Below are 26,824 nucleotides of genomic sequence, written 5' to 3' on the forward strand. Positions count from 1 at the left end.
CTGACATGTGAAGCCAGTTTGGAGGCTAATTATGCCCCATCTGGAAACCTTTGGGGAAGGTGTGAACCTGTTAGTGAAAAATGTGACATATTTAATCAATTATTCCATTCATTAGCCCCAGCCTCAATGCCTTACCCTATTAATTTGACAAGAGAGCCAGTTAAAGGGGCTTTTTAACCTTTGTTTATTTCACATTGCAATTAACAGAGAGAGAGAGAGAGAGAGAAAGCACCAAACTGAACTTACCATGTATATATAAAATGCATAGATCTATTTTCTCTTTCAGATCTGCCTTTTACACATTACCTGCAGCCCTGAGTTGATCACATTTTACATCTTTTTTGAACTCTGCTCTTGGTGTAATTAACCACACATAGTTCAGGATACAGAGGAGTGAGTCCCTGCCTTATATTTAAATAATGCAATTAATAAAACTTTGCACATGTAGAGCTAACTTCAACGAGCATGTAACAAACATTCACTTTGCTAACGGAAAAACCTGGGGTAGCCCTTTTAGTTGCTTGTATTAATCACCTGTTTAAACTTTAAGGAAACAAAACTGGTTTACATTTACCTCTTTCTCATTCCATTTTTAAAAACATCCCTTAGATAGAGAGAGCTAACGACTACTTAGGGCCCTGATCCTGCTACCCCTTAGACACCTGTTTAACATTGTATAATGCCACTGAAGAAACCATCTCACGTGCATAAAGATGAGCATATGCGTAAGGTTTTCCAGGATCAGACTCTAAGACCATCTAACAATTTCCAGTGCTGGGGAGGAAAAAAATAATCTTTTCATGTCAGTTTCACTTACACGACATTTTTAAAAAGAAAAGGAGTAGTTGTGGCACCTTAGAGACTAACCAATTTATTTGAGCATAAGCTTTCGTGAGCTACAGCTCCCTTCATCGGATGCATACTGTGGAAACTGCAGAAGACATTATATACACAGAGACCGTTACTCTGAAACCTGTGTATATAATGTCTTCTGCAGTTTCCACAGTATGCATCCGATGAAGTGAGCTGTAGCTCAAGAAAGCTTATGCTCAAATAAATTGGTTAGTCTCTAAGGTGCCACAAGTACTCCTTTTCTTTTTGCGAATACAGACTAACATGGCTGTTACTCTGAAACATAACATTTCTAAGCAACCTATCACTGCTGTAAGAGTTAGGGCTGGGTCCTGCAACTGGATCAGTATGGGCTGATCCACTGCACAAGTGAGGTTCTTGGGGAATGGGTGACGGTAGCCCTGGGCTCAGGGCCATATTTATCACTCTGCTACCCAATTGGCTTATTGATTGCTTTTTACATAGAGGCACATTTATGCAAAATAGGTCCACACCCAAACCAATGGGAGCTTTTTCATTGACTTCAATGGGCTTGGGCTCAGGCTGACCTCACTGCAGCCAATAAGAGTTTTGCCATTGTCTTCCAAGAGGTCAAACTCTCACCCTTCCTTTCTAATTTGATGCTATGCCATTATTTTCCTTTCCCTGCCTCAGTTACATTACTGGAGCAGATAAAAGGAATAAGTCATATTTACTGTGTAGTACGCAGTGCTTTTAATTAGTGAAAAATACTGTCCCAGCTTCTTATAGATCACTGGGCACAGACGCTGATTCCCCCCCCAGGGTGAACTTTAAAATAAGCTCAATTAATATTTAATCCCCCCCCCTTTTTTTTTTTTTGGTATACTTCCAAGGGATTGTATCCTCTCTCCATTTCCTATCCGACAGACTTTTTCATTTGAGAAGCTATTGTTTTCCCCTTTAGTGGGATCCATTCAGGGTTTGTAACTTTAACAACATAACAAGGCAGATTGTAATAACTAGAAGCAGAATTTTTTTTTATGATCATTGAGAGTGCTGGCCTCTGAGCAGGGAGTTTGATCCAAAAAAACACGGATGAATTTCTTTCAGAATAATTTTCTACAGGCACATGTCTCCCCTAAATGTAAACTTTGGCTTGAGGACAAAAACGGGAGGTAGCTGTTTTATTGCTTTAAGAGCGGGGAGATCAGTGGTAGTTGGTTTTACATGCCACTGTGCTAAGAACAATAATTCACGGGATGATGTGCTCTCCTCGTTAGCCAGTCGTGGTTTGGGCAGGATTTTAATATGACATTTTTAGAGATCTGTGCTGGATTTAGCACTAGTCTATGCTCTGAGATTCTTTCTGTGTGCTCTCTACAGCCCTAATTCAGGAAATCCTTTTGGCGCAGATCCTCAAAAGTATTTAGGTACCTAACGTCCATTGAAATCCATGGGAGTTAGGCACCTAAATGCCTGTGAGGATCGGAGACTTCATCACTTAAGTCTGTCCCTATTCAGGACAGCATGTAAGCATGGGTTCACCCCCGTAAGTATGGACTTAAGTCCCACAGGTGTCAGCCTGTGGTGTCCTGAACAGGAGCTTAACAGAGGGCTTCATGTAAAATCTTAAATCTACTACCTATAGAACCAAGAGCTGAACTGGACAATTGAAAATCTGTCCCCTTGTTGATCAGACCCACTCTGAGCAGGGTTACATGACATCAGGCTTGATTCTGTCCCCATTGAAATAAGCTGCAAAGCTCCCGTTGACTTCTATGATTTAGGGTCAGTCTACGGGTGTTTCAAATGACAGCAGATGATGGGTTGTCTATTAAAGGATTCCCAGTGTTGCTAACACTGGTGAAGATGAACCAATGTTAGCAACACAGAGGTATTTGTGTAATATTTCCCTGGCGCCCCCAGATTACTGGTTAATTACCACCTAGAACCTAGCACTGGATGGCATTGAGGACAAAGGGAGATTTGTGTGTATGACAATCACAGGACCATCTAGATCCAGAGCACTGCTCAGCACATGGGCCCAAATTTTCCAGAGAGCTCAAGGCCGAATTTCTAAAGGCTCGGCCTTCTCCATTGGGGCCAGATTTTCCAAAGAGCTCAACTTTCTTTTAGACTTCTAAATACAGATCAGATTTTCTAAAGACCTCAGCACTAGCACGGCTCACAATTTTTCAGACAATAACTTTTTTTGTGTGGCCCTAACCCTGACTGAACCATGGCATGAATCCATGTCCATTTTGCCAAATTGTTTCAGTCAGACCCCTCCCACCCCCCGCAGAAAAACAACCCACCACACAGACACACACAAATAGAAAAAGGAAACATTTTGTATTGACATTTTCACAACTACACGTTTAGATTTTTCAATTGGAAACAACTTTTTGTTCTGAATTTTAATTTTATTAAAGGAACAAAGCCCTCAAAAATGAAATGAAATGTTTTGTTTGAGCCAACACAATTGTTTCTCTCTCTCTCTCTTTTTTTTTTTTTTGGTTTGCATTCTTCCACCGAACTACCTGCGTCCACACTGAGGGTTAGGTCAGCATAGCTACCGGGGTGTGGATTTCTCACATCCCCAAGTGCTGTAACTACATTGACCTACATTTTAAGTGTAGACCAGGCCTGAATCAAAGAAGGATGAGGTGCTGCCCAGCCAGTGTCACCTCCATTGGAAGGAACAACCTCCTGAGAACTTTTCTCTTCTCTGTCTTCTGTGTGCAGGGAAACACCAGGAACAATGGGCCGCGTATCAAGTATTCCTGAGAGAGAGCCCTAGAGCTAGCTGGAGCTTTGGCTTGTGGTCGAGGCACAGGACTAGCAGGCAGGTCCTTATGGGTATGTCTACACTGCAGCTAGCCTGCTAAAGAGAGTGGTGTGGATGTTGCAGCCACCCCAGCTCACGCCTAGGAGGTTGGGTGGGCCTCAGCTCAGATGGCTAGCGGCAGTGTAGACATATGCCTAAGGTCTGTTCCACTCTCTGTTCCAGGCTCATTGGGCTTTGCCTTTCAGTTTCCCAACCTATCATATCAGGTAATACTGATCCTCATTTACTGGCGATTCTGATTGGTGCCTTTGTCTCGGCTAGGTTGGAACAAAGGGGCTGCTGAACTGGCATAACCCCGGTGTTGAAACCCTTCCCCAGTGTGGAGCTCTCAGTACCTCCAAGAGAACCTTGGGGTGTTAGTGTTACTCTACGTCGGTGGTTTGGGGCACATCCCTGCAAAGCACCAGAGAACTGGCCCTTCCCACCAGCGCAGGGAGGAACCGGCCCTTAGAGACTCTGGGCCAAATTCACTGTTGGCATGCACTCATTTACACCAGCACGCAGCGAATGTGAACTAGGTGCCAGTGTGATTGGGTAGCGGTTTTGTCTGGTTTGTATTGGTGCGAACAACAAGATGTGGTGCAGAAGAGCGGAGAATCCAGCCTTATGGAGAGCAGTGCAGGAAAAAGGACAACAGGCTGGAGTCTGCTCTCATTTACGCTGGTGTCAATCCAGATTTACATGGGGGTAAACCAACAGTAGGATCTAGCCATTCACCGGAGAGCGGCAAAGGGTGGATGTCCCACTAGATTTGGCCTTCCTCAGTGGTTCCATAACAGGAAACCCTTTTCCACCTTCCTCCCCCTGAAACCTGCTCCTCTCTAACTGGGACCCCTCTTCCCACTTAGCAGGGGAAGCGTAGAGTGGTTGCAGCCCTCCAGTTGAGGCCCGATGGCCCAGTCCAATCATATTTACTAACAGCGCACCAGGAGGGGCACATCTGCAGGGCCAAGCCTCCTGACAGCTGGCTCTGCTGCTGGGATGAGTTGCGAAGAGGACCCAAGCAGGGGGGATAGGAATAAATTAGCTTAACACATCCCAGAACTCCTGCTGGGTCTCTTCAGTGCATTTTTATCTGTACTGCCCAGACTAGTGCGCTGGATGTGTCAGAGCTTGCAGGCTTGGGAAAGAATTTGCCAAGCATTTAAAGAGCCGACAGGAAGGGCTCAAGCTCGCGGCTGACAGCACATTCAGTCCTCATTTGTGAACACTTTGCCTGCTGATGACAGAAAATTGCTTTGTTGCCCAGGCTCTGGAGGAATGAGTGACGGGAGAACTGCAGAGTTCACACTAATTGGCAAAGTGGAATCCTTGGGAAAGGGGGGGAATAACCCCCCCACAACAGACACACCTACTCTTTCTGCTGAAAATAGACAAGCAATTTAATCCCCCCTCCTGAATTATATTCCATCAGAAAGTGCATTTAGCAAAAGCCATGTGTTAGACTGAGGCTGACTCCCAGCTCCTGGCTTTGGGAGAGCCTTTCTGCTTAGCCAGCGGGAGCTAGTCATAAAGACAAAGTAGCCCACTGGCAAAGATACACCTGGAGGTGGAGAGCACAAAATTTTCTCCTCAAAACTTTTTGTTTGTTTGTTTATTTGTTTTGGATGGAAAACATCTTTTCAACCAATTGCAGCAGAAAAAGTTCATTTTGGTCAGCGTTTTTCAATGTTTGTCAACAAACCAAAGATTTCACCAAAACCCAACTCTTTTGACCCAAAATGGGTTTTCAAAATAATTTAGTTTCTTTTGTGTGTGTGTGAGAGAGAGAGAGAGAGAGTGAAAAACCAAAAAATTTTTTGCAGGAATTGTTTTTATTTGGGGTGGGGAGGGGAGAAAAAGAAAAAAAAGTTTGAAATTTCTTGTGAAAAATAACAGGCATTTTTTGACCAATCCTAGTGATTAGTTCACAGGCACGTAATGCCAGAGAAGATGCGTTGCCCCAGCGTGAGCAGGAATGACTGAGAAAACCTTCACTCCTTTCCTTCAGCCTGGAAAGAAGTGTTAGAGGGACAGGTGGAAGGTTTTTGGATCGGATCCATTTTATTTCAGGCGCTGTGTTAACAACCCCGGGGATTAAAGGACAGTATTCTCAAAAGTACTCAGTGTTGGTCTGATTCTGCCCTGGTTGATATCACTGGCAAATTTCAGTGGAAGCAAATCTTCCATGTACCCATAAGACAGGCAACAGCAGTGTGGAATTAACACCACAGCTTTACCCTATGTGTCCTACTGGTGTTTTAAAGCCAAGATTTCCTCTTATGTCCTCTGACTCTGGTGACATTATAAATCTTGAAAATGTGACATCACACAGTGACCCCTGTGATGTCACAAATACAAAACTGTGACATCATCACAGTGTCCCAAGCAGGAAAATATGGGTTAGGAAATAGAAAGAATAAAAACTTCCAATTGACTGCCCAAATCTTTGCGAATTATCAGCAGCAGAGCATCAATAAGTGAAAAAGCAAGTTGCTTTTTTGGTGTCACTTCCTCCCCTCCCCCCACCATCTCCCTGTTTGTGCTGATGTCACAGTCCCTCTTTAAAATGAGCCTACTTAAGCCTATAGGACCAAATCCTGCAGTCCTGACTCAAGCAAAACATTTGTTGAAATCAACGTGACTTTTGCCCGCATGAAGGCATCTTTCCCAGGAGAAGATGGGGCAGTGGATCCAAAAGCAGAATTGGGGTTCATTGTAGACTCTGGTTCAAAACAGATCAAGCCAAACGTGTACTGGTTTACACACTCAGTGGGACTGTGGCCGTGTAAGTGCAGAATTAGGCCCATGATCTGAATTCAAAATGGGACCCTCTAGGGTTCACAGACTGTAAAATCGCCTCCAGCCCTGGCTAAGTGCTTTACTGGAGTGTGAAAGTGATAAAGATATTTTTAAAAAGTGACCATACTTGCTTCACAGAAGTTATAGGACAGACACCAAGATGGGTTTGGTCAGGAAAGTGCGAGAGAACAGACACTTGCTAGGCTGAGCTGCAGCCCTTCACATCATTCTCTGGTTCAAATCCAGTAGTGTCTGAAAGTAGTGGCTAGCCCCAATCCTATGGCACAGTTCCCACCTCTCAGAGCTGGGAACACCAGACAGCAGTCACAGCAAAGAGGGCTGAATAAACAAAGGGGCCAGTCGATCTAATGCGCAACCATCCTACAGAACAAGCCTAGAGACTGAATTTCCCCAAGAGAGGATGGTCTCGTGGGGAAGGGAGAAGGTGCATTAGCAGAACCTAAGGGAAATATACTCCCATGGGCAGGGCATTAGCCTGGGACTCTAGAACTGGCTCTGCTGTGTGTACTGGGACAAGTCACCGGGCTTCTGTTTCTCGTGTCTGTTTAGACTGCAAGCTCTTTGGGGCAGGAACTGTCTCTGACTACGTGCGTGCCCAGCCCCTATCTGTACATCACTCTGGTCGCTCGAGTGGGGCCTATAGCTGCTATGACAACAGCAGCATGGGTCCCCGGGCACTTGATGGACGTCTACACTGCAAGAACAGGCCAGCGAGTCGCAGAACCTAGGTCTAGAGACTCAGTGCTCAAAAGAGCAGAGTAGACTTTCCCACTCAGGCTCGGAGACCCAGCCCCCTTGCTGGGTTTCAGAACCTGAGCTCTACGTCGAATAGGAATGTCTACACGGCTACTTCAAGCACCAAAGCGGGTGCCCCGGGCGCCGGAGGCTGTAGAGCTGGAATCAGACGCGCTGCCAGGGCTTTATTTCTTTATCTTGTAGCCATACCCTTAGTGAGCATGGAGCCTGAATTCCCTTCGGGGTTCAGAGCCGTCCCTCCTAGTCAGCTGCACTTTCCAATGGAGCTCGAAGCAACCCCACGCCCTGCTGCCAGGGCAGCGTGACAGACACCTCGCTCGGTCAGGGGGAAAATCAGCCAGTAGTGGTGTCATCCAGCCATGGCCCTACCCCAACTAAAAATTCTCCCTCCCCCCCACAACCTGCAGGAGGTCATTAACCGGTGCAGATGATGCTGGGCTCCCTGCCGCCTGAGCTCTATATTTACATATCTGGGGAAGCCTGAGCTTCAGGGGGAAAAAAAGGGTGATGGTAGATGTATAATTAAAGTACAATTAAGAGGCGCCTCGGAGTCTCTTAGCAAGCAGGGCGGACAGACTATGGCCGTATTTCAGATCTGCTGCTTTACCAACCAGCTCTCTGCACAGTGATCAGCTGGTCCGTGCAGCCGAGGTGTCTCCAATGCTGGTGGACTGATGACAGCTCACACGCAGAAGGGAATGGGGGCGCTTTGCTCCTCATGCTGGCAACAGCGTAAAGGGCTCAAGAGCTATGAAGTTATTGCTCCAGCAGCCATCTCTCCTGGGCTGTGGTTCCTGGGCCAGATCCCGATTGGGATGGGGCCCTCAGCCCCTCACAGGATTGGCCTCCTGGGGCAAAGCTGCTCTGGTCCTCAAAGGCTTTACGCAAACTGGTGATTCTAGGTCCAATCACTACAAACATGCCTGGGGTTATTCTTCAGCAAGGTGAGCACGAAATTTATTACCTTAGGCCCAGATCAATGGGAATTAGGTGCTTAAATACCTTTGAGGATCGGGCCCCTAGCAGCCTGCTACGGCCTCAGCAGCACATGCAGGAACCCACCTTCCCCTCTGCAGTGATGGGACCTGCTGGGAGGGACAAGAGGTGGCCTAGATGCCTCATGCAAACCCCTCCTAGGGGAAGACATTCTGGGAGGGCCTCGAGTGACCATCTCCCCTTCCCCCCCACCATGGAACCACCCCCGGGGGGGGCCAATCCATGGGGGAGCTGGGAAACACAGCCTGACCCCCACGACTCCAACCACCCCAGAGAGACAGCTAGGAGAATCCCTTCTTGTCCAGCTCAAACCATCCACAAGGGGACCCCAAAAGGGATCAATTTTCCCTTCCCCCAAATCCCACTGGCTCCAGGAGGAGAAAGTCCAAAGAGTCTCTCTTAGCCTCTGCCTAGCCCCCCGCCCCCTCCCATCCCCCATGAGGGGGAAACATAAGCCCACCAAGATTATATCATCTGCTGGCGGATACCAGGAAGAACCTGTGGAAGCTGATGTGGGTGCGAGAAGAATCGGGTCCTTTCCTCTTTACTGAGTACTGCTCCTCTTTCATGCTGTCCCCAGAACTCTGTCCACACTGACGTGGCTCAAGGCCCATCACCCTAACATCTGACGGCCACCTCTCAGCAAGCCCTAATCCCACCCCGCTCTCCCACAGAGCCGGTCTTCCCCAGCCACTTCCTGTTTTTCTCTCCATGCGCCAGTCCCTTCTCTCCACTAGGTCCTCATCTCTGCGTTCTTCCCCCTTTAACTCAAGTTTCTCACCTTCCCTGCTTCCCAAACCCCCTCACCAAGAAGAAAAGTTCACTCCCGTTCCACGTGACGGAGCCCGCCAACTGCCTTTGCAGTGTGATTTCCCCCCCCCCCCCCCCCATACACCCACACCTCCTCCTTGAGAGTTAGCTCAGAAATTCAGCGGTACCCGGCAATATTTTTCCTCCCACTGAAAGTGCCCTAACTGTCAAGGTAACATCTGAAGCTCCCGCATCAATTTCTGCCGCCAGACGCCACCGTGACTGTAGCTCAAAAGTTGCGTCTCCGTTCAGGGCTTTCCTCAGCCACTCCGGCTGAGATAAACACAGTGCTGCTGGGCTTGGCAGCAAATCACCCTTTTTGCTCGCTGCCTGCTGGAGGCCAGCAACCCAGGGCAACAGCTGGTTAGGATCCACCTACTTGAATGGAAAAGCCACCTGCACAAGACACCCATCTCTCCTGCCACTTTCTCTCCGTTCCCACGACAGCTCACGGCTTCCTCATTAGCTCTGGTTCACCCGGCCTTGAATGGGGACTGGGATTCTTTAATCCACCTGGGACCTGAAGTGGAACTTTCAACTCCTGAGCCATGTAACCCGATCCAACTCAGTACAATGGCTGGAAGACATCTCTCATATCGACCATCCATTCACGTTTCACCTCCTTCTGGTCATACAGGTCTGGGGAGTGGGGAAGCAGTGGGAGTAACTTTGCTTTCAATACCAACTGACAGATTCTCTAAAGTGAACGCTGATCCTTTGTCTCGTCATCTGTTTGGAAAATCCCAGCTTGTCAATCGGCGTGTTTTCCAAGCCACTTGTGGTGAAGCGGTATTTGTCTGGCTGGGTTGCACAGGAGTCCTTCCTGCTAGCAACACAGTGTTACCAGCCAGCTGGTAGTCTTGCCGAGTCCAGCTGCCAGACCATCATGAGCTGAGATCTTATCAGCTTCTTTAAGTTAAGCAGGTGTGAACATTTGAAGAGGAGCCATACAAAGAAAACCCAGATTGTTGCAAGAGTTGTGGGTCCAGTTATGCCATTGCTTCCCCCACCCTAGCTGCAGTATGGAAGGTCATTGTGAGGACATAACAGCAGTGAAAATGGACATCTTTCCATGGCAAGCAACTGTCATTGCAGGTGACTTTCTATGCCCCTTCAGCCCCATGGGGTCATCAGGGCATCTCTGCCTGTGCCCCCCCAAGGGAGGAGGCTAAACTCAATGATGGGGAGGAAAATAAGTAGGAAAACAATATCATTAAACTTCTTGCTTGCAATGAGATAGAGCCTGCTGGTTTCCAGGACAAATGAAAACTTGCCTTTGAGTTAACATGAAAGACTGAGTCGTGGTCTTGAAGTGTGCAAGTTCTCTCCACAATTGCACAGCTCCCAGGAACAGACCTTCAGCATCTTCTCCTTACCCGCATGTAAATGTCTGATCCTGCACCATGATGAGTGACCTCAACTCCCACTAGAGTCAACGGGCCAGAGTCTCAGCTGGTGCAAACTGGCATAGCTCCATTGTGATCGTTCCCCTCTATTTGACATTGGTGAGGCCTCATCTGGAGTATTGTGGCCAGTTTTGGGCCCCACACTACAAGAAAGATGTGGAAAAATTGGAAAGTGTCCAGCGGAGGGCAACAAAAATGATTAGAGGATTGAAACACATGACTTATGAGGAGAGGCTGAGGGAACTGGGATTGTTTAGTCTGCGGAAGAGAAGAATGAGGGGGGATTTGATAGCTGCTTTCAACTACCTGAAAGGGGGTTCCAAAGAGGCTGGATCTAGACTGTTCTCAGTGGTAGCAGATGACAGAACAAGGAGTAATGGTCTCAAGTTGCAGTGGGGGAGGTTTAGGTTGCCTATTAGGAAAAACTTTTTCACTCAGAGGGTGGTGAAGCACTGGAATGCGTTACCTAGGGAGGTGGTGGAATCTTCTTCCTTTGAGGTTTTTAAGGTCAGGCTTGACAAAGCCCTGGCTGGGATGATTTAATTGGGGATTGGTCCTGCTTTGAGCAGGGGGTTGGACTAGATGACCTCCTGAGGTCCCTTCCAACCCTGAGATTCTAAGATTCTATGGTTGGAGTCAGAGTACCAGATCCCCTAACAGGGATAAGTCACCATAGTTCAAGTGACTTCATCTGAGCTTCCCCACTTCGCACCAGCTGAGAATCTGGCTCCATGAGACTGGAGGCCTCTCAGTGCTAGAGCCGGGCCAAAAAGTATTTTGTTCTTCCAGGAAAAATGTTAAAAAAAAGAAAATTTGGGGGGAATTCTGTGGCATTTTCATAAAAAAATTGGCATTCTGGTCAGAATTCCGCCCTGCCTCCCCCATCAAAGTTTCAACCAGCCCAAAACAACACCTCACAAGATTAGGCTGAAAGTGACATTTCATGACAGTTTTCCTGATGGATGGGGTTCATTGAATTAGCAACAGGAATAAATTGAAGGACATGCAATTTCTTGGGCTTGATCTGCCATTCCTGGGCACCTTGGAGAGGGTGTGATGTGGGTAAATTCCTCCATGCTTGTGAGATCCTCACATACCATGGAGATGGGGGAAGGCATGGAGGTACCGAGAGAGAATAGAAGCTTCTTTTGCAAATCATCGATTCCAAGGCCAGAAGGGACCATTGCGATCATCTAGTCTGACCTCCTGCAGAACACAGGCCAGAGACCTGCCCCAAAATAATTCTTGTTTGAACTAGAGCAAGTCTTTTAGAAAGACCGCCCGTCTTTAATTGAAATGTACATTCACAGAAGTGTGTTTGCCCCCACCTGTCCTTCAGCTATAGAGTCTGGGGCCCTTCTGAGGCCAGGGCATCACCCACCATTTTCCTGCTTAGCGCCCCATCAATGAAAGGAGCAAGGTTATCTCCAGTGTTTTCCAGCCTTTATCATCAGGTACCAAAATGTGCAAAGCACCTTTTAAGCCACTGAGAGTCAATAGAACAGTGCAGGAAGGAGATGGAGTGCGGAGCAGTCACTTGGTGTTGGGACAAAGCTGTGGATTCGGTCTCTACCTGGGCCAGATGTGGTCTCGTGCCTGGATCTATTCCTTATCCCTTCGCTGAAAGACGGAGCACAATGTAACTATGGCAAGCAGGCGCAGGAGCAGATCATCTGAGGAGGCTGATGCGGCTCTGGAGAGGTACCTGCACGTGTGCTGGGGGAAGCCAAGGCTATTATATTAATTGAGATAGACTAAGGGGAGCCAAAGGTGTTGACCTGACCCTTTCACTGTCCAGCATTAAACAGATTTGGCCTGCAGAGACTTCAGCCGGCTTAGTTGAGGATGTTTAGAGGATGTTGTGAAGGCCAAGACTATAACAGGGTTCAAAAAAGAACTAGATAAGCTCATGGAGGATCGGTCCATCAATGGCTATTAGCCAGGATAGGCAGGGACAATGTCCCTAGCCTCTGTTTGCCAGAAGCTGGGAATGGGTGACAGGGGATGGATCACTTGATGATTCCCTGGTCTGTTCATTCCCTCTGGGGCACCTGGCACTGGCCACTGTCAGAAGACAGGACACTGGGCTAGATGGACCTTTGGTCTGACCCAGTATGGCCGTTCTTATGTTATGTCCCGTGGCAAACACACCATTAAAAATCCTCTAAACTTTCTATTAAAGATACAGAAAATAAACAACATCAGTTAAAGCATTTGAAAGATAAGGTTGTAGGTACTGGTTTCATTTTAACAGCTTCCCTTGTTCCCTTCAGCGAGAGAGAGTCTTTAGAAGCCCACCCCCCACCCCTTGGTTGTCACCTTTTCAATGGTAATAAAGATGGTAATAACTATCCTTTTAGGGGAAAGAGCACTTAGCTCCAGCCCCTCTGAATTCTCATCGTTGCTGTTGTTGTTAAAGTCTGAGCCCGTCTTCTAAAAATCGAAAGACAAACACACCCAGCAGGGGAAAGAAAAGAGCAGCAAGATGGAAAATGCAGCTTCCGTCTCTGGTGTTGACTCTCACTTGCAGCCTGGCTGCTGGAAACACACAGGCCCAGCAAACGGTCTGATCAGCTGCTCCGAGACCTGGTAAGCTTGTCCCAACATTGGGCTGTTTAAAGCATTGCATTTAGCTGCCTTTCCGGTCAAAAGGGGGGAAGGCAGTGTTGCAAAATCTGCAGCCTTGGCCAGCTAAGCCAGCGAGTCTTACTGAACAGAAGGACAAAGGAGAGGGATAGGCTAGAGAAGGAATAAGGCAGGGAATGAAAAGGACACATTTGGAGGGGGGGTGGGAATGAAGTCTCACATCCCAAGTGATGATGTTGGTGCCATCTGGGCCCCTCTCTCACACCCAGTCTGGTCAGAATGTCTCTCAGGATTAGGACAGAGAAGATCCAGGGACCTAGGATATTATGGGGATGGCAGCCATGGTGGTGAAGCTGGCTCCTTCCTCCTCTTTCAGTCAGCCAACATTGTGGTGACCTCATCCCTCCACCTCCCCTCCCACCAGGTTTTTTAAAGGACCCCCCAAAAAGGAGTGATGGGCGGAACTGCCCATCCCCTCATTATTTTGTCCACCAATCAGTTCTAATTTCCAGCACACCAATTTTGGTTCATTGATTTCTGGTCTCACACTTCTCTCGTTTAACAGGCACGGTCCTTGTATTATGCCAGGAGGCCTTTCTGTTTGGATTAATTCAGTCTGATCCTGTTTGAATCTTTTCCCATCACCATGTGCTGGGACAGGCAATGGTGACACTTCGTGAACTATCACTCACTTTTCAAAGTGCAGCTCACAAGAAGCGTAAATTTGTAGACCTCATTATCACAACAGGGGCAAACAAAATATCATCCCAGCTCCTGGGGTTGACTTTGTATCCGGTTCTTCCTGGAAAACACCACACTGCGGCAGGCTTTATATCTCCTTGTGTTTGCCTACCCTGCTGTCAAATACTTTCCATGAACTCAGAGGCCAAGTGTCAAAAAGCACCAGACAATCACTTGAGCCCATCTGGCATGCTGGGAGGAGAAGAGCAAGACATTCAGCAAGGAGAGAAATCAGCTCACCTCACAGACTCTGTTGACAAAAATCCCAGGAGGATGGAGTGAAAAAGTGAGTCAATGGTAAAACAGCTGGGCTCCCCATCTGGATTTTCAGATCAATCCACATGCTCAGCTGCCTGCAAGAAGGCTGAGGTTTCTCGACGCAAACTGAAGTCAGCATTAGAGCTGGCTGAAGTTTTCCACATGGAGATTTTTCACTGAAAAAAATGGCCTCTCTTAAAAATAAATAAAATAACCTTTTGCCAAAAGTTGTCGACATTCACCAAATTTTCCCTTTCCCTTTTCTGAGGCGTTGTTAGTCAACATTTTGATCAAAAGTTCTTCATTTATCAAAAACCTGCCAGTAAGAAAATGGTTTATGGTAAAAAAAAAAGTTTTATAAACAACATTTTCCGTTAAAAATAGCAGAAACATGGAAAGGGGGCTCATTTTGATGCCCGGGAAATCAAAACACTGAAATAATCCAGTCCTATTTTCAGGCCACTTCTACTCAGAATTAAGAGTGTCAAATATCTGCAAATTTCTTTCTCTGTGGTATTTACGTGGCCCAATTCCGACAGTATATGAGAGCCTTACAATCTTTTAAAATGTTTTATATGCTCACAACACCCCTGTAAGGCAAGGCTCTGATATTATCCCCATTGTAAAGAATAGACGAGGAACAGAGAGGTTAAGTGGCTTGCAAAGCTTACACAGGAAGTCAATGGCGGAACAAGGAACTGAACCCAGGGCTCCCAAATCCAAAACCAGTGTCCTAACCACTAGATGGCACTGCCTCTAAAACCAAGGCTTTGTTTGTTTGTTCGCAAAAGCTACTGATCCCGCTATGAAAGTGGAAACTCGTCCAATACAGAGCTCCAGCCAGGGAGAGTTCATTGGCTAGGCATGGAAATCCGATCTAGTGTAAACAGGATTAGACTCACTCTGAACAGGGATGTTGCACCATTGCTGGTAAACCCCTAGTGTCATCAGGCAAAGCTGGTATAAAGCACTATGAGCCCCCCAGCCCGACTGTGCCCCCTATGCCAGGGGATGCAACAGGAGCAAATGCAGAGCTCGTCTCCTGTCTGCAGTGTTGCAACCACTTGCCATTTATCGAGAGTCTTGCAATATTCACTGTTTTCTTTACAGCCCCAGCTCCTGGAGTCCTGGAATCTCAGCTTCCTTTAAAGAAACAAGCCAGTAAGTTTCTAGCCCTTGGGGTGGCAGAGAAAAGTTTGAAAACATGGCCACATTGCCTCTAACGACTCAGAAATAAGAAGGGAAATGCAAACAACCTACATTAAAAAATCCAACAAGCATGATTTTTGAACCCTTGGGGGTAGCAAGATTGCCAGGCCAGCAGAGAGCTCCCATGTGGCAGGGCCGTTCCCCAGACAAGGGAGAACCCTGTAAGGCCCAGGAACACAAAGAGGCCTTAAGGCATTGGCGAATACAAGGGGGAATGACCCATTTAGGGACAGCTGCTGGCATGTTTCCTCCACATTGTCCTTCACCTGATCCTCTACCGTCTCCATGTGTGTCATGTGTGGATGCCGGTCGGGATGTGTCACGGTGAGGGCAGGCGTGTGTGAGCAAGTGCATTTGGATAGGATGGTTGTCATCATGTGTGCCTGGGGACGTGCATTTGTAGGAGTGCCTTTGTCCATCACTTTGTGCGTGCCTGCGTCTGAGTGTGTTTGAGTGAGTGTGGCCGTGTGTGTCTGCCGGTTGGAGGAAAGGAGAGGGCCAGGGAAAAATTGTACCAGGGCTCCCCCAAAACATCTGTAAGTGAAATGGGAAGGCGTTGGGCCCCAGTGAATATGACGTACTGCGCCCCCAAATGTCTCTCGATGGCCGTGCCTGGGTACATGTCAGGGTGTATACACACGTTCTCTTTCATGGAAGTGGCTTCACAGCATGTGGCTGAGTGCTGTCCAAGCTGCCCACGTATCTAGTGTCTGCATTTGAAGCCAGCTGCTCTCTGAGTGCACACCCAAAGCCATGCTCTGCAACCACCCCCCATGAACACACGCTCGGGTTACTGCCCATATTGCTGAGCCTTGGACACGCGTAGGCGATCTTGGCCATCTGCGTAAGATCAACTCTGAATGTGACGGAGTGAAGACAGGGCAGGAGGCGAGTGCCCAGTTTCCACTAACTCGAATTTTCCATCGCCCTCCTTCCCCCACCACATCATCCCCATGAGTAATCGGGCAGGGCAATGTCTGTCTGGGCAAACTGCAGCACCAGGGGTCTGCCTGGCCAGAATGCAGCAAGGGGGACGGGGACCTCTTGGCTTTCCCGGTCCTTTTTGGCTCCTTGGGGTCTGATGCGCTCGATTGTTATTCCTACTACTGGGGAAGTGGGCCCTCATTAGAGTTTTTAAGAGAGTGAAAGAAACACAGCACTGCAGTGGACCTGCCAACTTTGCCTTCAGGCAATAAACCTCTCCAGCCCTCTTATTATTTACTGTAGGGTGGTAGTTCCTAGTCCTGGGCCAGGCCCCCATTGTGTTAGGTGCTGTACAAACACAGAACAGAAGACAGTCCCTGCCCCAAAGAACTAGCACCCTAAAAAGCTGGCTCCTCCTTCCTTGAAGATAGAGACTGTAGTGGCAGAGGCAGGAACAGAGAAATCCTGTCTCCTATGCTTTAACCACTACGTCATCCAGAGAGTCCAGTCTGTGGGCAATGGACACGCACTCTCTCTGGTCTCTCAGGTACCCTGGGTTTTCCCACCAGTGCTCTGAGATGCGATCTTTCTCCGAGGGTGAGAAGCAGGAATCCAAAGCATCCTCCTCGGCATTTCCTCTCTGCCCCTCATCATACAGTCGGAAAGTAGGGCCGGAGGAGAGCCATGCCATTGCAAAAGCAGCTCTAAAACACATCAGACAGAAACCTTCCTGTCTGCATGGGAGCAAAGCTATGACCTGGGGGAGGGGGATTCTTGGCTTTGCAATGGGGGGTGGGGGTGAATCTAGTAGGCAGCTCAGCAGATACCACATGGACCTTTGACTTCAGAGAACGCCGCTCAAGTCTGACCCATGAGAGCCTTGGAGAACGGAACTGCGACATGTCAACACAGTCCCTACTCAAATGGATTCATGCCACCAAGATCTCCCAGCGAGAGACACCCGCAGTAAAAGAGGCAGAGAAAGGAGACTGGCTCCCTATGAACAAAAGTGCCCCAGGCCCAGGAGCTGCACTGAGGTAAGCCCCCAGCGCAGATGGGATGCTGCTGTGCAAGCCCCATTTTGCACTGGTGTGATACAAACTGGTCCATACCCATATGGAGTCCCAAGGAGGTCAGACTCTGAACCTCAGAAGCCACTCTACAGGGACCTCAATAGCCTGGCAGAGAATTCTCCCAGTGCAGGGGTGTAGGGCCAGCATAAGCAGCCCTGAGCTGTCCTTCCTTGCAGCCCCCTGACATCGGGGGTGTGCCACGGCCAAGCACGCAATGCTGCAGCCCTGAGGCAGCTGTGGAGGAGCTGGTCGAAGTGAAGGCAGCTGCGGGGGGCTGCCACTCCTCATTGTGGGGTGCACCCTGGGTGCTGCTACTGCTCAGGAGGCACGAGGGTTGTTAAACGGACAGGGGGAGGGCTGGGCGAGGCCTGAGCAAGAGGGCAGAGCACTTCTGTCACAAGAGAGTGTGACATCAGTGTAAAAATCTGGTTTATGTGGCTTCTGGAATGCAGGTGATTTTGCAACCAACATCTGGTTTCCAAATGCACAGTGTTAAAATTCAGAGTGTCCGTGGGAGGACACTGAGGAGGGGGTGGATCGCCATGGACAGGAAGAAAAATAATAAAGCCTGGAGGAAATATCAGAGACAGAAGAGGGATCAGGGCTGAGGATTCTGTAATCCCTGGGTTCTCCCGCTGCGGGGGATCACAGCCACCCTGCTTTTCTTTATGGCTTGACTGGATGGTTCCTAGACATTTGTGTTAACACGGGGTTTCTGGATGGAGAAGGTGGAGCGACACTATTTTAAACCTCGCTTTGTATTAATCTTCCCACATACCCAGCCCAAAAGATAACCCCAAATAAGGTTATTATTCCAGTTCTGCACAGGAATGCCAGTGACAAACTTCACTCAGGAGTTATATCACACTCCTCAAAGAGCTCACACTCCTCGCACACTCACTCAGGAGTTATATCACACTCTTCAAAGAACTTAAAATAGTAAATTAAGTAAATAGCATTTATCAGGTGAGGAAACTGAGGCACACAAAGGTGAACCTTGCTTAAAAAAAAAAATCACAGAGTTGGTCAGAAATGGAACATACACACTTCCTGTATCCCCAGTGCAGCACCCTCCTCTTTGGTTGACACTTCCACTGGGCACAAGAGTCTCTCAATGTCCTTTCAACTTTACATTCATCTTAAAGACAGAGGGTGGGGCCCACCAGCAAGGTCAAGAGCAGGACTTGGAACTCTTGCATTGTATGCCAACTCGCCCTGTGACTTTGTGTAAATCATTTCTCTACAGTATCTCACCTGGGTAACACAGCAAAGCAAGGAAAGGCCAGACAGCTTGATGGGGTGGGGAGGTTACACACAGCCCTTTATTTCTAGGCTCTCTGGTTCAAATCCAGCGCACGCCAGCCCATGACATCAGATGGCTGTTCAGTCTCCAATTTAGGAGTTTCTGGTCTCAGGCCGGTTCAGGATGCGAGTCACTAAAACCACATCTGGCACTGACAGGTCACCTTTTGTTAGCCATCTCTGCAGAGAGACCAGGCACTGCATGGGCTACAGAGACAAAATTGTCTTCTGCTCCCTTGTGGGCATCCGTCAAGGTCCGGGTTAAGCCACATTTGCATGAGGGAACGTGGGGATGAGCTGAGAGGTTCTCAGGACAAACAGAGGGTTTCAGTCTCTAGGGCTGGCAGCCCAGCACCTCGTAGATATTGTCACCCCCCTGCCAGCAGTGTCAGATTTCAGGTCACTTTCCTGTAGGAGGAGAAGTCAGCGACATGGCTTCTGTAGTAGAACTTGTTTTATTTACATACATGCACCCGTCCTGGACCAGAGGCAGTCACACAAACAGCACACCCCTTTCAAAACTCTCAGCCCAAACACCAACGCCCAGTTCCAAAGAAGCCACCCAGGCCCAAGAGCGGATTCTACCATGAGAGATTAAGGGAGAGAGCAAACCCTGCTGCTGCTTGCAACAACACCCCACGAAAGAAACATCACAAAACTAACAATGCAGCATTTCTTCATATACTGCTCACCGGCTGGAAATAACTGGTAAGACGGCATGTAACAATGCCACCTGGTGACTTCATTTCTCTTTCCATACCATAGGAAACCATATCTTTCCTGTCACCTTGGAAAGAGGTAGGAGACTCATCCCGAACAGCACTGGGCACATGTCCAGCACTAAAAGGAGGAGGAATCCATGTAACGGTAGAGCTCCTCCCCTAATGCTTATGAAGCTTATTTCTTCTCCAACATAAAGATTAAGGGCACCAGAAAGATCAGTGGTAGCTGCTCAACTAGTCAGTTAAAAAACACCTCTTGTGGACAGTCCAAAGTCTATGGATTACCCATCGCCAGGGCAGAGGTATGTATGGGGCCTTAAGCTCTTACACACCTTGCCTGGAGGAACTGCCTGTGTTTTAAAGGCCTGAGAAGGAGGAGTCTGCCCTGTTTTAAGCTGGCAACACCCTGGCTCCCAGACTTCAAGGTCACGTTAAGGGTTTGGTCAGTGCCAATGCAGCCACCTGTGGATCAGCACTTGATGACTGAGATTTTTGCACCTTTCTTGACAGGGCTTGAGATCAAAAACAAATATGGGCCAGGGTGCGGGTGTTTCCACAGCAACAGGCTGTATGGGAACTGAACACAAAATGGCAGATGCTTTCAGCAGATCCGTTCCTGGAAATAGAAAGCTGCAGTGCACAGAACACTCCACAACTACTTATAATACAAGATGACTTTTTTTTTTTTTTTTAAAAAGAGAGAGACCTTTCCAAGACTCCATCAGCAGGCCAGGTACTGGAACCAGGCACAGACAGTGCAATCTAATCAGAGAATGTAATGTTCTTGAGTACCTAATCATGTTCTTGAGTACCTAATTTCCTCTTTCCCATAATGTGGAGCCAGCGGCGAGCCAGGACACTATCAGTAAGGCATGCGATTCTACACTTGCACGCATGGGGTGACCACACACGGATGGTACATGTGAGGTCAAGCACTGCAAAGGACGACATTTTTTTCTGCATGCACGTTGGGGGCCAGACGAAGTTGTCATAGAATCATAGAATAACAGAGTTGGAAGTCTGGAGGCCATCTAGTCCAACCCCCTGCCCAGAGCAGGACCAATCCCAACTAAATCATCCCAGCCAGGGCTTTGTCAAGCCTGACCTTAAAAACTTCTAAGGAAGGGAATTCCACCACCTCCCTAGGTAACGCATTCCAGTGTTTCACCACCCTCCTAGTGAAAAAGTTTTTCCTAATATCCAACCTAAACCTCCCCCACTGCAACTTGAGACCATTACTCCTTGTCCTGTCCTCTTCCACCACTGAGAATAGTCTAGATCCATCCTCTTTGGATCCACTTTTCAGGTAGTTAAAAGCAGCTATCAAATCCCCCCTCATTCTTCTCTTCTGTAGACTAAACAATCCCAGTTCCCTCAGCCTCTCCTCATAACTCATGTGTTCTAGTCCCCTAATAATTTTTGTTGCCCTTCGCTGGACTCTCTCCAATTTCTCCACATCCTTCTTGTAGTGTGGGGCCCAAAACTGGACACAGTACTCCAGATGAGGCCTCACCAATGTCGAATAGAGGGGAACGATTACGTCCCTTGATCTGCTGGCAATGCCCCTACTTATACACCCCAAAATGCCATTGGCCTTCTTGGCAACAAGGGCACACTGTTGACTCAGATCCAGCTTCTTGTCCACTGTCACCCCTACGTCCTTCTCTGCAGAACTGCTGCCTAGCCATTCGGTCCCTAGTCTGTAGCGGTGCATTGGATTCTTCCGTCCTAAGTGCAGGACTCTGCACTTGTCCTTGTTGAACCTTATCAGATTTCTTTTGGCCCAATCCTCCAATTTGTCTAGGTCCCTCTGTATCCTATCCCTACACTCCAGGGTATCTACCACTCCTCCCAGTTTAGTGTCATCCGCAAACTTGCTGAGGGTGCAATCCACACCATCCTCCAGATCATTAATGAAGATATTGAACAAAATCGGCCCCAGGACCGACCCTGGGGCACTCCGCTAGATACCGGCTGCCAACTAGACATGGAGCCATTGATCACTACCCGTTGAGCCTGACAATCTAGCCAACTTTCTACCCACCTTGTAGTGCATCCATCCAGCCCATACTTCTTTAACTTGCTGACAAGAATACTGTGGGAGACCGTGTCAAAAGCTTTGCTAAAGTCGAGGAGTCCCGTGGTCACAGCTCGCCCTGTGGCATGCATTGCATCCACTGACGGCGCTTCACTGCTGAGAACATAACTAGCCATTGCACAGAGTTGAGTAAATGCATTGATCACTAAATCCCCCACAGTCCCATTCCAGGGACCAAACCTGCCACTAAAACTAATAACTATAGAATCATAGAATGATAGAATATCAGGGTTGGAAGGGACCTCAGGAGGTCATCTAGTCCAACCCCTGCTCAAAGCAGGACCGATCCCCAATTAAATCATCCCAGCCAGGGCTTTGTCAAGCCTGACCTTAAAAATATCTATAGAAACTACCTTTTATACCATGCTTTTCATCCATAGATTTGAAAACACATTACAAAAGGGGGTTAAGTATCATTGTCACAATTGTACAGATAGGAAAACAGGCAGTGAGGGGGAAGCGATTTCCTCCAGACAGCCTGCCAGAGCTGGGAGTAGAGCTCAGTTCTCCTGCTTCCTAGTCCAACACACAGGCCGATGGTGCCTCCTAAGCCACCCGTCTGTGGTAGTCTCTAAGCTAAGCACTAACCAGCCCTGAGCCTGCTTACCTTGTGAGCTCTAACACATCCAGGGGGGTATGGCCGTTCCTTCACAGCCAACTGTGTAGTCCACAGAGTATGTCTCTGTATCAGAAACAGCAGGCTACGAAAGAGCAGGAGCTGATTTTTCAGATAAATCTTTTCACTTGACAGTCAAAAATGATTTGGTATTTAGGGGTTTTTTTGTGATCTCAATGCACAGAGATTTATGAGCACATCCCCCATAAACACATTGAGAGATCACCTTGGAAAGAGACGGGAGAGTCACTGATATAGGTTTATAGCATCAGAGAAATGTAGGGCTGGAAAAGACCTTGAGAAGTCATCTAATTCATCGCGGGACCAAATAAACCTAGACCATCCCTGACAGGTGTTTGTTCCTTATACCCTTATTATCCTCTAAGCGCTCACAAACTGATTGTTTAATCATTTGTTCCAGTATCTTTCCAGCTATCAAAAGAGGGCTGACTGTCTATAATTCCCCGGGTCCTCTTTGTTCCCCTTTTTAAAGATAGGTACTATGTTTGCCTTCTCCTGTCATCTGGGACCTCACCTGTTTCTCCCATGAGTTCTCAAAGATAATTGCTAACAGTTCTGAGATTGCTTCAGCTCGTTCCTTATGTACCCTAGGATGAATTTCATCAGGTCCTGGCAACTTCAATACATCTAACTTATCTAAATATTATTCCACCTATTCTTTCCCTATTCCCCCTTGTTGTTAATATTAATTGTGTTGAGTATCTGGTCACCATTAACCTTTTTAGTGAAGACTGAAGCAAAACAGGCCTTAAACACCTCAGCCTTCTTGATGTCACCAGTTACTAGCTCTCTTTCCCCACTAAGTAGAGGACCTCCTACACTTCCCTATATCTTTCTCTTGCTCATAATGTATTTAAAGAATCTCTTCTTATTACCTTTCATGTCCCTTGCTACGCGTAACTCATTATGTGCCTTAGCTTTCTTGAATTTTGTTCCTAAATGCCTGTGCTATTCTTTTGAACTCACCCTTAGCAATTTGTCCATGTCTCCAGTTTTTGCTTTTCAGGTCAGAAAGAGCTCCCGATGGATCCATATTGGCCTCTTACACGTCTTACCTTTCCTTCCCATCAGGATATTGTGCAGTGGTGTCTTTAATATTGTCTCCTTCAGAAACTGCCAGCTCTCCCAAACTCCTTTTTCCCTTAGATTTTCTTCCCATGGGACCTTACCTACTTCTTCTCTGAGTGTGTTAAAAGTCTGCTTTTTTCACGTCCATTGTCCTTGTTCTGCTGATCTCACACCTTCCTTTCCTTAGAATCATGAAATCTGTCATTTCTTGATCATTCTCATCCAAATTGCCTTCTACCTTCAGAGTCGCTGCCAATTCCTCCCGTTGGTCAGAATCAAGTCTAAAATGGCTGTTACTTCCTCCACCTTCTGAAACAAAAAGCTATCCCCAGTGCATTCCCGGAACTTTTGGAAATTTTGTGGTTTGCTGTATTACTTTTCCTACAGAGGCCTAGGTAGATTAGGGGACTGGAACACACGAGTTATGAGGAGAGGCTGAAGGAACTGGGATTGTTTAGTCTACGGAAGAAAAGAATGAGGGGGGATTTGATAGCTGCTTTTAACGACCTGAAAGGTGGATCCAAAGAGGATAGATCTAGACTATTCTCAGTGATAGCAGATGACAGGACAAGGAGTAATGGTCTCAAGTTGCAGTGGGGGAGGTTTAGGTTGGATATTAGGAAAAACTTTTTCACTAGGAGGGTAGTGAAACACTGGAATGCGTTACCTAGGGAGGTGGTGGAATCCCCTTCCTTAGAAGTTTTAAGGTCAGGCTTGACAAAGCCCTGGCTGGGATGATTTAGTTGGGATTGGTCCTGCTCTGGGCAGGGGGTTGGACTAGATGGCCTCCAGAGGTCCCTTCCAACTCTGTAATTCTATGATTCATTACTACCAGGTCGTGTGTTTTGGATATTTCTGTTATTCATTTCAGATATGCCTCATCTACCTCCTCTTCCTGACTTGGTGGTCGAGGGTAGACCTCGGCAATGACCTGCCTCTTTCAGGCCCTTGCTGCTTCCTGCCTTGGCTTGTCTGCAGACGCTTCTCCTAGGACTACATCTTCAAGCCTCTCTTTCTCTCAGGAAATCTGACTCCTTTTCAGAGTAGCAGCCGTGTTAGTCTGTGGTCGCAAAAAGAAAAGGAGGACTTGTGGCACCTTAGAGACTACTCCTTTAGTGGCTTCTTCCAAATCTCTGTTCCTGAGGAGCCTCTTCTTGGCAATTCCCAGCCTCTCTGGCAGTGACCCTGAAGCGCTTTACCCCTGCTCCCCTCTCCCATCAGGACCAAGATACAGATTCCCTATTGCAGCTCTTCTCTCTTGCTGGCTCTGCAGTCCTTGATAAGGAACCACTCAGCCTGTTCTCCCCAGCTGGGTCTAATCTTTAATTACTTATCTCCCCTCCAGCTGCCACAGAATGCACTAACTGGGCTCTCTGGCTCCCCTTAGCCCTGACACAGCCAGTGTGGGGGTTTATAACCTCTGCCACTGACCTGCTGCGTGACCTTGGGAAAGTCACTTCACCTCCCCGTACCACCCTGTCTACTTAGACTTTGGGGACAGAGGGTATGGTGATGCAATGTTCAGCATAAGGAGGCCATGCTCTCTCCCCGGATCTAGAGGCTCTGTTGCAATACAAATACCATAACAACAACAAGGGAAGTTTGTAAAGGTGAGTCCGTAGCTCTCTGGCCATTAATCTGTCTGGAACCAAAATCCCAACCCAAATCCCACCAAGATTCATAGACTTTAAGGCCAGATGGAACCATTCTGATCCTCTCATCTGAGCACAGGCCAGAGTTTCACCCACAAAAACCTGCTGTGGAGAGAAGTTTTCTTCCCTACTATGCATTTACAAGGGACGAAGGCCGTGGCAGTGTCAGATTTCACAACTGGGGGATGATGGGTCATTGGCGAGGGACTGCAGAGCAAGCCCACCGCATAGTAACCCAAACGCGGCGGCTCCAGTCCCATGGAGCTGGGCCCGGCTCCCCATTCTGGGCTCTGCGACTCAGCACTTGGGGCTGCAAAGCCATTCAGGTTTGGCCCAACTGTCCCACAGTCACGTGGGACAGGAGCTGCCGTTGCTGGCAGAGTGTGAAAGGCTCCACACATACACCTCAATGTCACCGGGGCGGGGAGCACTTCCCCCCCCATTAGCTCCGACACTGGATTGGGGAGGAACGTGGTTCGGGAGCAGAGGAAATATGGGTGTGGGGAGGAGATGGTAGCCAGGTGACAGACAGGGTGAGGCTGGGACTGCTGGCTAGGGAGAGAGATTGCCAAGCACTACAGGAAGGGTTTCTCTGCATCAGGCTGTAGTATTACCAGTCAGCACTGACCGGCCCAGTGCTGCCATAGTGGAGCAGTGACCAGGTGATGTTCAGTAATCAAGAAGCCCCAGCCCCTATGCTCAACACTGCACAAATGACTGTTTGAATTAGGCGTATGCGGGTTTTTATCCAGCACACTCTGATACAAGAAGCCTTAGCCATCGTTAACAGCGGGATAATGGAGCTGATGCAGTTTGGTAGGAGCTGGGATACTAGTCTGACAGAGCCTCTATTTCTGAATGTCCTAGATTCCCAAGAACACCGTTTCATGGGAACACAGGCATGGCCACAGTGTATCAGGCCATGGTTCACCTAGCTTGGTGTGTTGTCTTTGACAGTGGCCAGCGCCAGCTGCTTCAGAAGAAGGTGCAAGAACCCTGCAGAAGACAGCAATGGGATAACTTGTTCCCACCTTCCTGTCCCCAGAAACAGCACCCACCGCAAGCTGGGCCAGAGATCTGCAATGGCTTCAACTCTCTCAAACTGCTCAGGGTCAGCAGGTGCAGTGGAGGTGGTGACTTGCTGTTAGACTTCATCCAGTTCTTTATGGTGTTTCCTCCCACCTGAATGCTGCATCCCTTCTTTGTAGAGCTGGGCAAAATTTTACTGGATGCCTCCTCTTCAAGCACTGACCAGGCTGAACACTGCTTAGCGTTTTTTATTTGACCCTGCGTCTCCAACTCGCAAGAAGACTAGTTATTATATTACCAGGCCAGATAACATCCCTGGTTTGATGGCATTCTGCACGAAATCAACAGGCTCCGCAGTTCCTCCTTCTGCGGTGCCCCCATGGTGGGAGAGATTTGCACTAGACTCTACCTGCTCGTGCTCCTTCGAACGAGCATAGCTTCAGGACAGGGCATAAGAGTCCTTGCAGAATCCTACTAGACATGAGTTTTGCAAGGTTTGGGGCCGACTTCTCTGCAAACCTGGATTTCAAGGCATGTCTATACTGTAATCAGGGTGTATGACTGCAGCTCATGTCCAAGCTAGCTGTAATCTAGCTAGTTTGGGTACTGAAGCGGTGAAGCTGCGGCACGCTATACAAAGCCCACCTGGAATCCTGGGTAATTACTGGGGTGGCCATAGGTGCTGGAACTTGGAGTGCTGGGGGTGTGACAGCGCCCCCTGGATTCAAATGATTTCCATCATCCACAAGATTTGCAGTTTGGTTCAATGGCTCCTAGCACCCCCACTGTACACATTGTTCCAGCCCCCCTGCACAGAAGCCCAGGTGCTCATGGCTTCACTACTCCAGTCCTGGAGCTACGTCGGCTAAAGCTAGCCCATAGCTCTCCGACTGCAGTGTACACATGCCCTCAGTTTCACTAAGACCTCTTTGTCACAGTGCGGGGAAATACCCCCCTGTGCAAGGGGACAACCTGCAACTACACAGCTAGTGTCTCTGACCCTACGCCCCACCCTGACTGTAGGGATGGATCAGGGAATGGCTGGAGTTGCTATTCCATAGAGCAAACCGGGAATTTTTCAACAAAATGGGTTT

The sequence above is a fragment of the Eretmochelys imbricata genome, chromosome 27, assembly GCF_965152235.1.
Source record: "Eretmochelys imbricata isolate rEreImb1 chromosome 27, rEreImb1.hap1, whole genome shotgun sequence".
In the NCBI taxonomy this organism is placed as follows: domain Eukaryota; kingdom Metazoa; phylum Chordata; order Testudines; family Cheloniidae; genus Eretmochelys; species Eretmochelys imbricata.